The sequence below is a fragment of the Pan troglodytes genome, chromosome 15, assembly GCF_028858775.2.
Source record: "Pan troglodytes isolate AG18354 chromosome 15, NHGRI_mPanTro3-v2.0_pri, whole genome shotgun sequence".
In the NCBI taxonomy this organism is placed as follows: Eukaryota; Metazoa; Chordata; class Mammalia; order Primates; family Hominidae; genus Pan; species Pan troglodytes.
In genome coordinates this window covers 63469808-63483307 of record NC_072413.2, presented here as the reverse complement: position 1 = coordinate 63483307, position 13500 = coordinate 63469808, and the positions used below count along the sequence as shown (strand labels likewise).

The 13500-nt window shown below is 36.6% G+C and overlaps 1 protein-coding gene across 10 annotated transcripts in view; it reads right to left on the bottom strand.

The window, feature by feature from the left end:
• Positions 1–13500, bottom strand: part of FUT8 (fucosyltransferase 8) — a 450735-nt gene that overhangs the window by 231260 nt on the left and 205975 nt on the right. Inside the window, exon 1 of one of the 10 annotated variants that reach the window (XM_063792668.1) lies at positions 3463–3656. The exons of the other annotated variants lie outside the window; for them this stretch is intronic. The gene's annotated coding sequence lies outside the window, so the exon portion shown is untranslated. Of the gene's footprint in view, positions 1–3462; positions 3657–13500 lie in introns of those variants that run through there. 10 annotated transcript variants of the gene reach the window in all.

Here is a 13500-nt window from a genome sequence, read left to right as displayed (position 1 = left end):
GAAATCTGACATATGGATGCCAATCCCCAACATCTGCTATCACCATGGAATTAACCTTTCTCAAAATTAGTTTACTTAGAAAACCTTAGTCCACTGTATAGTGTTCTTTACTTCTTTTTTTTATAGCAAGAAATACAGCTAAATTGTTTTTCAAATCACGCTGAAAAATGGCTTATTACTTTTTATATTTCTGGCTTAACTTTTATTCCATTGACTTTTAAACTACTTAACCAAAAGTATTCCAATTAAAATTCAAGGTAAACATAATGTCTAATTCACCTTAAGAAATCCGAAAGAACCATTATAAAATAAGCCTCCAAACTTAGCAAGCGTATCAGAATGGCCAGACCCAAGGGAACGTATTAGCAATATTTTCACCTTACATATATGTAAATTTTATTATTACTTCCACATCTGTGGTGCATTAGGTACAACAGTCACCTCTGAACCCTTTACACAGTGAACACATGGTGGACTATTACAAAATTAGTAGCTAGGGTAACATCTTAAGGAATTATTAATAATTTTGTTATCCAGCCAGAGGATAGCTACAGAGTTGGACAAATAAGTTTTCCTAGGAAGATAATAAGGAATGAGGGTGAGATACAAGGGAAATGACTTGGAGATGGTCACAAAAAGAATGGGCAAAAGTAGTAACAGGAAAAGATTATATAAAATCTTCTAGAAAAAAAATATAGCAAAAAAAAGTCAAATGGGAATGAAGATGGATGATTGTGAAAGAAAGAAAATACTATAAAAGTTCCACTCTTAATTTTCTAAATACAAAATACATTCCTGAGACCTCAAATTCCTGAAACTCCAAAACAAAGTCTAAATAAAACTGAGATGTAGGCCGGGCACGGTAGCTCACTCCTGTAATCCCAGCACTTTGGGAGGCTAAGGCGGGCAGATCATGAGGTCATGAGATCGAGACCATCCTGGCTAACATGGTGAAACCCCGTCTCTACTAAAAATACAAAAAGTTAGCTGGGCATGGTGGCGGGCACCTGTAGTCCCAGCTACTTGGGAGGCTGAGGCAGGAGAATGGCGTGAACCTGGGAGGAGGAGCTTGCAGTGAGCCGAGATTGCACCACTGCACTCCAGCCTGGGTGACAGAGCGAGACTCTGTCTCAAAAAAAAAAAAAAAAAAAAAAAAACTGAAATGTAGTACTTGACATAGTTTCTAGCTAAAGTAATAACCAACAAAACTGATTCAATTATGTCATTTTCTAAGAGATAAAGAAATAAAAACATCAGGAAAAAAATTAAGACTAATCAGGTCAAGTGGTTACACATGTAAAACTAAACTATTCAGATAACAGTGGCTAGTTAAATGAGACAAGATAGCTTAGTACATGGGGCACAGAATACAGCCCTGCTCCCAAAAAAATGTCATATAACTTTAAGAAAGCCACTATATCATCTCTAAAGCTAAAATAATGTAGTCTCAGTAAGAATAGTGATACTGCATCAATAATTAATACAGTGTGTTGGGGTTTTTTTCCCTTTCTTTCTTTTTTTGAGACGGAGTTTCACTCTTGTTGCCCAGCCCGGTGCGCAATGGCACAATCTCAGCTCACTGCAACCTCCGCCTCCTGGGTTCAAGCCATTCTCCTGCACAGTGGCTCACACCTATAATCCCAGCACTTTGGGAGGCCAAGGCGGGCAGATCACCTGATGTCAGGAGTTCAAGACCAGCCTGGCCAACAAGGTGAAACCCCGTCTCTACTAAATATACAAAAAAAAATTAGCCGGGCATGGTGGCGGGCACCTGTAACCCTAGCTATTCAGGAGGCTGAGGCAGGAGAATACAATGTTTTCTGAGTGAGGAGACACTATGGAAAGAGAACAGGTTCCTGGCTTCTAAAAAGAGAAAGAAAGTATTTATTAACCAAGTTATTTCAATATATTTTAAAAAGTCTTATCTTCCTTCCCCTAGAATATAAGAAGCTGACAAAACCACATGACAATTATGAAGACAGGTATTATTGCTTGAATCTGGGTCACTAAAATTATTAGCTGTTCAAGTGAGATAAAAGAAAGGGGAAACATCAATTATCTAGAAGTCTACATTTTCTTTGCTGTTAATGTGAAACATATCTCACACAAAACCATTCAAATAAGATATATATCCCTACATTTGAGTCTCCAGGAACAGGTCCTTTGAAGCAAAGATTGGACAAATAGTTAAAATTATTTAAACAATTCCTGATCACCAAATGTCAACAAATTTAGTTAAAAAAAATTTTTAATCCATACAGTTAACATCCTACTTTAATATTTTTTCCTAAAAAAGAACATGAAAGTTCAACTAATACAAAAAAGCCTCGCAGTTTTAAAGAAGGGGGTGTAGGTGGGAGAAGTAAGAAATTCAAACAGCTTCAAGGACAAAAAGCATGTCCCACACCAAAACATATTTACAACTCTTCATCTTGAATTCGACTAACATCCAACTGCGGCAATCAGCCAAGCTTGGCAAATTAAAATAACAGTAATTTTGACAGATTATCTTCTATAAATATTCAAATATGAACATTTGTGTTCATGCAAAGGTCTCCATATGCCAATCAAAATGCTTTGTTAAGTATCCTAACATTGAGCTTTTTTCTTCACCCATCTGTAGGAATCCCCTGAATCCTTAACTTCCATTTTAACTCTCTCACCCCAGCTAATTGTGAGACACATTATCTGTCTAGTTGTAGCCTGAATTAAAAACTTAAGGATAATATTCACATAGTATCAACAGACAAAAGGAACCTAGAACCTTTCAAAATCTAGGTCTGTAAAGACAAAAGGAAAGATCCAGGAAGGGAGGGAGGGAAGGGCAGAGAGAGGCTCTCGAAGGATGGCAACCAAATGAAAGATTACCTTTCTATTTGTGTTAGCAGATAGAAATTACTGAAAGTAAAATCTAGATGTAAAGAGAAATTAACAATTTCATAAATTTGGGCTCTATTCGAAGTTTCATTATGAAAGACTACTATTTATTTGGCTCAAGGCAAGATGCTGTGTTTTAATGACAAGTTTAAGTATATGAAACTGTCAAAAGCAGAGAAATGCCATCAGTATGAAATTCACACCAAACACACTTTTTGAAATCTGCAGATGTCCTATCATCAGGAACAATCAATAAATAAGAGTAACAATGGCTTTAATGAAAGCAAGTTATCTGATGCATGAATTTGTTAATTGTTCTATTCTGTCCTCCATTACTCAGTTTCCCTTAAATATGTACACAATTACCAAGCAGTCTCACGCCTTCCAGGAAAATTACAAGTGATAGGCACATTTCTGCATTCAGGGCAGCATTATATTATGGAAGAAAATTTAACCTATTCAGAAGCATATATTTCTCTGATCCTACCTGGAAAGAAACAGCTATAAATAGCTCTACTAAAATTGCTCAAAATATTTCTAGACAGGCAGGCTTACAATAGAAACTCTTACTTTATGATCACTCACCACTCAGCCATCCAAGTCCAACACTGGATCTAAGCCAAACCAGTAGTTCTCAAGGGAGGGAAGGGAGTTAAAAAAGTCTGGTCTAGGGACCAGTAGCTCCAGCCTCCCCTGGGAGCTTGTTACAAACGCACAATCTCAGGCCTTACCCAGGGACATATTGAATCAGAATCAGTATTTTACCAAGATCCTCAACTGATTCATATACACATTAAAATTGAAGAAGCTCTGCAGGAGGGGGAATTTTTGAATGAGTAAAAAAGGCATAATCTTTTCAGAGGTTGGTTACCACTGCAGACCACTGTTTGGCTAATAAGCAACCAATTTTTAAACTTTGTTTATGGGTAACATCATTACTTTTACCATTATTTATTTTACATTTTAAATAAGGGCTTTTAAAAAACAGAAATACCTCAAGAGGCAAATAAGGAGTAGCTAATGATTAAATGTAAGTTCCCAAAAAAAGCTGTAACAGAATTATCTCAGAATAAGTGGACCCGGGCCGGGCACGGTGGCTCACACCTGTAATCCCAGCACTATGGGAGCCTAAGGCGGACGGATCACTTGAGGTCTGGAGTTCGAGACCAGCCTGGGCAACATGGTGAAACCCCGTCTCTACTAAAAAGACAAAAATTAGCCAGGCATGGTGGTGGGTGCCTATAATCCCGGCTACTCGGGAGGCTGAGGCAGGAGAATCACTTGAACCTGGGAGGTGGAGATTGCAGTGAGCTGAGATCCCACCACTGCACCCCAGCCTGAGTGACAGAGTGAGATTCTGTCTCCAAAAAAAAAATAACAATAAATAAGTGGACCCAGCCGGGCATGGTGGCTCACACCTGTAATCCCAGACCACTTGGAGGCCAACATGGGTGAATCACTCGAGGCCAGGAGTTCGAGACCAGCCTGGCCAACATAGCAAAACCTCGTCTCTACAAAAAATACAAAAATTAGCTGGGTGTGGTGGCGGGCGCCTGTAGTCCCAGCTACTTGGGTGGCTGAGGTGAGAGGACTGCTTGAGTTTGGGAGCTCGGGACTACAGAGAGCCAAGATCACACCACTATATTCCAGCCTGGGCATCAGAGCAAGACACTGTCTCAAAAAAAAAAAAGAAAGAAAAGACAAAGTAGACCCGTCTCATGCCCCCTCCCCCATCACATTAACTAAACAAATTAATTTTTTAAATAATAATAACAATTTTCCTTCCAAACCCTCAGCATTAAGAATATCTGGGTCTGGGGTCCAAGTAGCTAGGAAAAGAGACCAAGAGACCAAAGGCCTAGGGCCTCCTTTGACCAGAAGAGAAGGCTATATATACTGGTTATTCAGCTATTTTCTCTCAGATCCAAATCTACCCTTTAATACTCATCTTTGTAATACTGAAAATAAAACTCTGAAAACTACTTTTCTCTTCTGCAGCTAGCTTCCTCACACTGCCAATAAGGACACTAGAGGGAGAATGCAGTACATGCTTTTTCCAGTCAGCATTGCCCAGCATAGGTCCTCCACCCCAGCAGTAGCAGTGATAACCACCAGCTTTTTCTGGCACTCTCAGAAATTCCCCTCAGACATACCAACAGCTGTCAGGAAGTACCCCCTCCAGAGGTTTTGAACCCCAATTCTATGAGGTCCCAACTCCAAGTTCTTATTTCCCCCTCAACCATATGAATAGTGGCTAATTCCTGCAAATACTGTCTCTGTGTTACCCCAGTGTTCCCTGTTTGCTTTTTCAGCCCTCCAATACCTGTATAATCCTTTCCCTGTATTAAATTTTCTGGGCTGAAATTTTTTGTTTTTGTTTGTAATTCTGTAGAGACAGGTCTTACTATGTTACCCAGGCTGGTCTCAAACTCCTGGTCTCAAGAAATCCTCCTGCCTCGAGTATTTAGTGTGGACTGTTTTCCTGACCTGATCCTAACTGAGCCATCATGGCTAGATGGAATAAAATTTAACATGATCTTGATCGCTTTGGAAAACGGTCTTCCCAAACATAGTCCATAAGAAAATATTTACTGCCTCTCCTCCAAAATAGGTGCAAGATGGGAAATGGATACAAGAAGCACAGTTGAGGAAGAAAGAAGAAGCATAACCTAAGAAAGGAATATATTGAAACAAATATCATGGTATAAAACACATTTTAACCCTGAAAAACATAAAGAAAAGGCCAATAAAAAGTCTGAAACAAATACAAGTTTTCAACGCTAATGAAAACCACAGATTTTTAGATCTATATTCTTCTGCCTCTGCCATTGTTCAGTTTTGTTACAGCAGTTTTGTATCTAGTTTGGGTTATTACACTTTAAGGAGACTATTGAGAAATTAGGGAAAGTCCAAAGAAGACTATACAAATGATGAAAAGGGACAGGAAATAGGATCCATAAAGAAAGGTTCAACAGTCAAACCTTTTAGTCTAGCGAAAAGAAAACTTCAGGCCAACATATTAACTGCCTTCCAGTTTAAGAGTTCTAACCAGCTGTCCACCATCATCTCTACAGAGGAAATGAGCTTAAAATGGAAGACAACAAAGTAAGAGAAGACCTAAAATGTAGCTTCTTAGCTTATGACTCTCCTTCAGATAACTAAAGTGGTGGCTCTTAATGCTAGTTTCACAAGAGAATGATCCAGGATATTTTTACCAAAAGAAAAAATGATGATGATGACGACAATGATGACGACGATGATGCCCAGAACCCCAAAGGCAAAGCTCTAATTTAACTGGTATGACACAGAGCCAAGGCATAAAGAACAAAAAATATCTAAGTGTTTATAATATACTGAAAGCGGGAATGAGAACCACTTAATGGAACACTGCATAACTGTGCTACTCAAAGTGTGTTGTAAGAATGAGCTACATCCAGATTACCAACAGGAGCTTGTTGGAAAGGCAACATCTCATCCTATTCCAAAACTACTGAATAAGAATCTACATGTTATTATGATCCCTACACAATCCCATATGCACATTAAAGTTTGAAAAACATTGTTCTATAACAGTTTGAAAGGGGCGTAAGTGTGTATGTGAGACCAAACACCAGCCTAAAAATAACTAAGCTGAATTTTTCTGAGCTTTTAAATATAAAAAATTTTTTTACCCTAAGGTCAATTAGAGTTTACTAAGAAGACTATTTTAGAGAGTGAATAATAATTATAACTAAATATTCAACACATACTATTTGCTGGCTTTTTTTTTTTTTTTTTTTGAGACAGGGTCTTGCTGTGTTGCTCAGGCTGGAGTGCAATGGTACAATCACAGATCACTGCAGCCTGGATAGACCTCGATGGACTCAAGCAATCCTCCTGCCTCAGCCTCCCATGTAGCTGCGACTACAGGCACACACCACCGCACCAGCCTAAGTTTTTCATTTTTTATACATATGAGGCCTCGCTTGTTGCTCAGGATTATCTCGAACTCCTAGGCTCAAGTAATCCTCCCACCTCGGCCTCCCAAAGTGTTGGGATTACAGGCACAAGCCACTGCACCCAGCCCATTATTCTTTACAAATTGATTTAATCATCAACACACCTATAAAGTAGATATTTATTAATAATTAATTATGGCAAAATAAGATATTAAATAATTTGCCCCATGTACTACTTAAAAAAAAAAAAGTGGTAAACCTGAGACTTGAGCTGTACTCTGTTTGAGGGCCTCTACTTAACCCCAAAATAATACTAGTTTATCAACACCATCCCCAAACATTCTGAAATCATTCAGAATGAAAGTATAATAACTGGTAATGAAAATGCTATACGGGTAAAGAAAAAATTAGTGTGCTCTTCTCTGGTTAAAAAAAAATTCAGCCAGGTATGGTGGTGTGTGTGTGTGTCTGTAGTCCCAGCAACTTGGGAGGTTGAGGCAGGAGAATCACTTGAGCCTAGGAGTTTCAGGCCAGCCTGGGCAACATAGTGAGATCACTGTCGCTTGAAGAAAAATTTTTGGTAATAACCACTGTTATTTATATTTGGGAAGTAACTGAAATCCTATGTTGGGAGACACGTTCTTCCCCAATGCCTCCTTAATTCATCCCTACAACTATTACTACTTCCACAACCATTACCACCACTACAACCCTCAGAAAAGTAATGTACATGAGGCTATAATTATTTTTCACAATGAAAGAGGCATGACATAAATTTAGTCTGATTTTTCTCCTTCTCTGTATCCCACTGCTTCCAACCTCTAAAAAAGTCTACTGTTTCCATCTGCTACTATAGAACCAAAAATTCCTATTTCAGTAAGACCCAAATGTTACTTCTGAAAATATTGAGGAAAACTTGTAAAGGAGAGGTCAGAGATTGTCAGTAAAAAGCCTACTAGAAGTTTTAACAATTCATTGAATTCTAAATAGCATGAAAGAATAGTCAAAATTCTCAGAGATAAATAACATTGTTGTACTGGCAGATAGATTGAGTTTAAAATACGCAAAATTATATTCTATGAGTATTTAAAGCAGAGCATTACTAACATATTTTGGCTTCATTCAGTACAAGCACATTCCAAAAAAAAAGCATACAATACCTTTTTAATTAACAATGACACAACAAACCCTGGTGACCTAGTTTCTGATAATGAACAAAACTACAGATATTAAAAATACAGTTACTTAACCCATAAGAATTATTAAAGTGGATACTGAAGCCAAAAAGATTTGTGGGCTAAAGATACCAATGCAAAGACTCACTGAAATTAGTCTTCCAAACACTTCAGTTTAAAATTATGACTTGAGGCAATTTATTGGTTCCTTTGAGTAAGATTTTACTTGAAGAATCTAAAAAAGATAAGGTCATGTGAAGCACTATGGGTATACAACTTGATTTCCTAAAAAGTCGAGTGAGACTTCCCAGGAAGGCAAAGATAAAACTCAAAAGAATAGACAGATAAAATCCAAAAGAGCGTTCTTAGGGAGCAAAGCAATAGTAGAAAACACAGAGGCTGAGCATTCCTGATTATTCTTTCATTAAATAATATGACTAATAAAATGACTCTGACCAAAACTCCCTGAAAATTTCTATCTGCTTTGAAATCTTCTTATTAGTTATATAAATTATTTGTAGTTATGCTTTTCTTCTAGTTAGCAGCAGAAAATTGCTCCCTTCCCCTCTCCACCTAGCTTCGTAACAGCACATTCTCAATCTGCTCTCCTTTCCCACCCTATTCAGAGACTATAAACTGAGTAAAATATGACATATTTTATAGTAAATCGAGACTATTTTACTCATAGTCTCAACAATTTTGTTTGAATAACTGAATAAAATGATATATTCATTTTAAAATACTCCAAATAAGTAAATTGTATTTTACAAATTTTAATACTTTAATATTTACTAAACATTAGCTGAATGAATGTCGCCACCCATTAAACTCTTATAACATACAAAAATCACATATATGTAAACATTTAAATGGAAAAAATTTACCACCTCCATTACCAATAAAATGGAAAGCTTATTACATCAAAGAAAAATATTTAAAAATCATTAGAATCATTTTTTAATCATCGGGAAGAATAAATTAAAAAGATGATTCAAAAACTTCATAGAGAATAAGAATTATGATTAAGCTTATAAAACTGCAGGGTCTGGGCTCCACGGCCAGAGATCCTGATTCAGACTCAGAGTTTCAGATGACAAACACAAAACTCTACATTTTAACAAGCTTCCAAGGTAATTACCATGCAGATTATCCTTGAACCACACTCTAGTAAATATTTCACCTTCAAACCACTGTCAACTTCCAAACAAGTCCTTCAGATCTGATCAAAATGCCCATTCCCATCTTTCATCTTAGGAACATCAACTTCTGATTAAGGAATCAACATATAGAAAAAGTAATAGCAACCGGTTACTGGACATATATTACTGTTGGAAATGAACTTTTACATACTCTAATATACACATACAAATTAAATTATATACTGCATATGAAGTATGTAACACAGTGTCTGGCTGGAATAAATAAATGCTCAATAAAAAAAGCAGCATTTATCCTTAAACTTTATCACAACCCTAGGAGGTGGTTGCTATTATTTCCAATTTGCAGTTGTGGAAACTGAGGTCTAGTAACTTGCCCAATGTCACAGGGGTAGTTAAGGGTCAGAGACAGAATTCAAGACAACCCTTCTGACTCCAAAACCTGAACTCTTTAATCTAGGCTAACTTCCTGAAGTACCACGGCAACAACAGCAAGCACAAAACCACTCCACAGTCATACCCCATAGAAGAATTTTCCTGAGTCATACCAGGAAAATCATGGCCAGAGTCCATTCTCACACTGCTATGAAGAACTGCCCAAAATTGGGTAATTTATAAAGAAAAGAGGTTTAATTGACTCACAGTTCTGCATGGCTGGGGAGGCCTCAGGAAACTTACAATCATGGCAGAAGGGGAAGAGGCATGTCTTACATGGCGGCAGGCAAGAGAGGGCGAGTGGGTGAAGGAGGAACTGTCAGACACGTATAAAACCATCAGATCTCATGAGAACTCACTAACATGAGAACAGCATGGGGGAACAACCCCCATGATCCAGTCACCTCCCACCAGGTCTCTCCCTTGACACGTGGGGATTATGGGGATTACAATTCAAGATGAGATTTGGGTGAGGAGACAAAGTCTAACCATATCACATACTCTTATAAATGTTCCTATATGACTAAAAGTGAAAGAAGGGCAGTCATAGGACTCTGATGGGTTGAGGTTGCTAAAAATGTTTAATGTTTCACAGCACTTGAGAATTACAAATGAGGAAATCTATGTAATAATAACTCTAAAAGGAATATGACTGAAAATATGTTAAAGGAATCTATTCCAAAATCACTCAGGGTTAGCTTTTTAACTCAAAGACGGTACAAACTCAGTCTTATGGTTCTCCACATCTAGGCAGCCTCAAGGGGGCCAACTAAGAGACTTATTTCCTCCCCTCAAAATATAAACATAATTAATATTTACTTCAAAGTTATCTATTTAACGTGATTTTTTTTCTACTTAAATTTTTCTAAAATCTGATTATGTTCCTAATGATTAATTTTTTGTCTAAATTTATTTTTTAAAACACTACACTTTCCTAAAAATGTCTGTTTCTCCCCTCATCTCAAGTTCCTACTAAATGGTTTTCTTCCTTCCAAGTGTATTTCTAGCTTGTCTATTCCCACCACCTATCCCCAAAATGGTAAGCACTGGTTTCCAAAATACCTCCTTACCCCTACTTGAACCAAGACTACATTCACAACAAATATAACACAATTAGTCATAGCAAAAAATATTATATACTGATAACATTAGCATATTACAAATTCAGAAAATGGAAAAATGATAAGAGTGTTTTATTCTGCTAAATTATATAGAAAACTTGTATTTTAACCTGGTATCTCTCAATTAGCAATACAAATCCTATTGCTGTTGTTTAGTTTTTTAAACCCTACAAATAGCTAAGATTTTAAAAAATTAAATATATTATAATTAGGCTCTTAGCCAAATAAAATATGATACACAGATAAAGAGCAATATACAAATGGACCATACCCTGGAGGAACACATAACTCCCATTTGTTCACACTCTCCTTAAAAGAAATAAAATCTCCAGTACTACTACATCCAAACCAGAGGTGATGATTCACCAGAGTGCTCCTGCCCAAGGAACCCCAGTGCAAGAAGAAGAAGCCAAAATGAAAACCCTGCTTGAGACCTGTTCATTTAATATGTAAAAACAGGTATCTCAATTACCTAAATTTTCACAAAGAATACATAACTTTTTTTAACTTTCATAGTTAGAAAAGATTTGCTATAGTTTTTTAAATGTGATTATTTAATTTACTGGGTTTTTTTTTTTTAAGGGAAAAGCAAACTTTAGTAATTCCTGCCTGAGGAATGAAACTATAAACACATTAAATCCTATAAAAAGAAAAAAAAAGGTTCTGAAAGGTTCCAGAAAGAGGTACAAAGTCCCTAAACCAACAAACACCATGTTTCACACTAAGTAAGAACTGTGTGCCTCTCCTACAGAGCTCTATCTAGAGAAAAAGCATTGAGTCTTTAGGTAAAACCAGAGCCCAGAACTACGATAGCAGAAATTCTGGAGTCTCTTGGAAGTCCTTCTAACTATACAACAAAGCCTCAATCAGCAGAAACCTAAACATTTGGTAAACCTTCCTCCCCACTTCCTTAAGTATAAAAAATATCCTTTCTCTTCCGTCTCCTGAATTCTGGAACCCTTCAGAACCTTACTTTTTTTTCTTTTTATAGGATTTAATATGTTTATAGTTTCATTCCTCAGACAAATACCTAATGCATGCGGGGCTTAAAACCTAGATGATGGGTTGACAGGTGCAGCAAACCAGCATGGCACATGTATACTTATGCAACGAACCTGCACATTCTGCACATGTATCCCAGAACTTAAAGTAAAATTTAAAAAATAAAAAATAAAAAAATATGTTGCCCCTCCTGAGCAGATTCTCTGGATACAACTGGAGAGCGATGCTTTGCAGCCCCAGATTCCTCTTCACTCCTTGTTTGTTACATACAGAGGGAGAATAAGCCATCTACTTGTAATTCAATCAGAAACTTTTTATGCACATAGCAACTACAATAAACCTTTTCTCTTCTAATAGTATGTAAATGCACTGTCTGGTAAGGTATTCAGTAGCCAAATGTAGCCATATGAAATGTGGTTAGTTTGAACTGAGATGTGCTATAAGTGTAAAATACACATGGATTTCAAAGACTTAATATGAATAAAAGAATGTAAAACTCTAAATGATATTTTTATATTGATTAGTTGTTGAAATATTTTGAATACATTACGTTAAATAACTGAAACCAATTTTAACTGCTTCTTTTTGCTTTTTAAATATAGCTAACAAAAAGTTAAAAAATTACATGTGTGGTTCACTCTACATTTCTATTGGACAGCACTGGACTATAAACTAATGACCATAGCTTTTACTAAACTATACAAAGATCAAACTTGCATGTTTATATAGTATTATAAAATGTAGTCATTACAACAGCTAAACCAAAATTTCCTTTCCCCCTGACTTACAAAGTATATTACATTCACTCATCTGTTTCCAGGTTCTTTCCTTTCTTATCTCTTCATCTAACCTTAAAATATTGAATAAATTTTATGTTTCTTCACCTCCTCCCCACTTCCAACCAAATTACCAGCCTTGAAATGTTAATCTTTTATTTCCAAACACTATCATACTTAGAAAAAAAAAAGGAGAAAATTTTTCCCAAAGAGGCCTCCAAGGTTATCCCTGAGAGACAATACATGGCAATGTTAAAGGTTTGGTCTCTAGAATCAATAGCCCAGCAAGAACTCTACCTTTTGCTGGGCAAATTATTGTAGCTCAGTTTCTTTTCTGTAACAGAGGGTAAATACTACTATTTACTATCAAACTAATCTTTCATTTAATTAATATTTAATATTAAAACATCAATTCTGTAGGTTATAAGAAAAGCATTTAGCACAGTACCTGAGACTTCAGTGCTAAGAATTATTAACCATTATTACTACCATTATTTCCTTTTTTGTCAAGCTTCCTGAACCTATCCCTTCTCTTTCTATTCCTAGCTTCCCCATCAACAGGTTCTCTCTTCAGTCAAGCCAAAATATATCTAACAAAATGGAAAGAATACAGAATAACAGAGGGAGAAGGTGGTCATTTGGGACTAAGAACTCCAAATACTGGAGCCCATAATAAAGTGGTCTGCATTACATGATAGAAAGATTCCTCACTATAAAAAGCCGTCAAGCTAAATCTGGGATTCTGTAAAAAGTATCTTCACAGATGACTGAAATAGTTGTTTCTAAAGTCCCCCTTTAATCCTCTATGCCCTGGAAAGGTATACAATGCAGATATTAAAATCTAGAAGCTATCTCATTGGCAATACTCATCAAAGTCTAAAAATTGTACATTCCTTATGGCACTTTGACTTGGCCACTGATTCACGCTTGTACACAAAAAAATCAACAAGCTCCTATCTGCAACTATTGGAGAGCCCAAGTTTAAACTTTCACCTTATGGCAGGGAGAGAGAGGGGGAG